Raw genomic sequence first — 240 nt, forward strand, 5'->3', positions numbered from 1 at the left:
TGGCCCTCTCCAGCCAACGGCGAGTGAGACCTCGCTGCGGAAACCAGCACCTTTCTTGCCACAGCCAAATTTTGCCTGGCAGGGGTGTCAAGGCAGCCCTGGCTCTGTCTAGAGCTGTGCCCCTGCTCTTGCTGGAGGATGAGGAAGGGAAATGCCTTTTTTGCAGCAGTAGTGATGGAAAGGGCTCGCCTTCCTGCTCCCTGGGGGAGCCGGGAGCACGGCTTTACTGTGGGGGGGTGA

Source organism: Egretta garzetta, unplaced genomic scaffold (genome assembly GCF_000687185.1).
Source record: "Egretta garzetta isolate BGI_Z169 unplaced genomic scaffold, ASM68718v1 scaffold356, whole genome shotgun sequence".
NCBI lineage: Eukaryota > Metazoa > Chordata > Aves > Pelecaniformes > Ardeidae > Egretta > Egretta garzetta.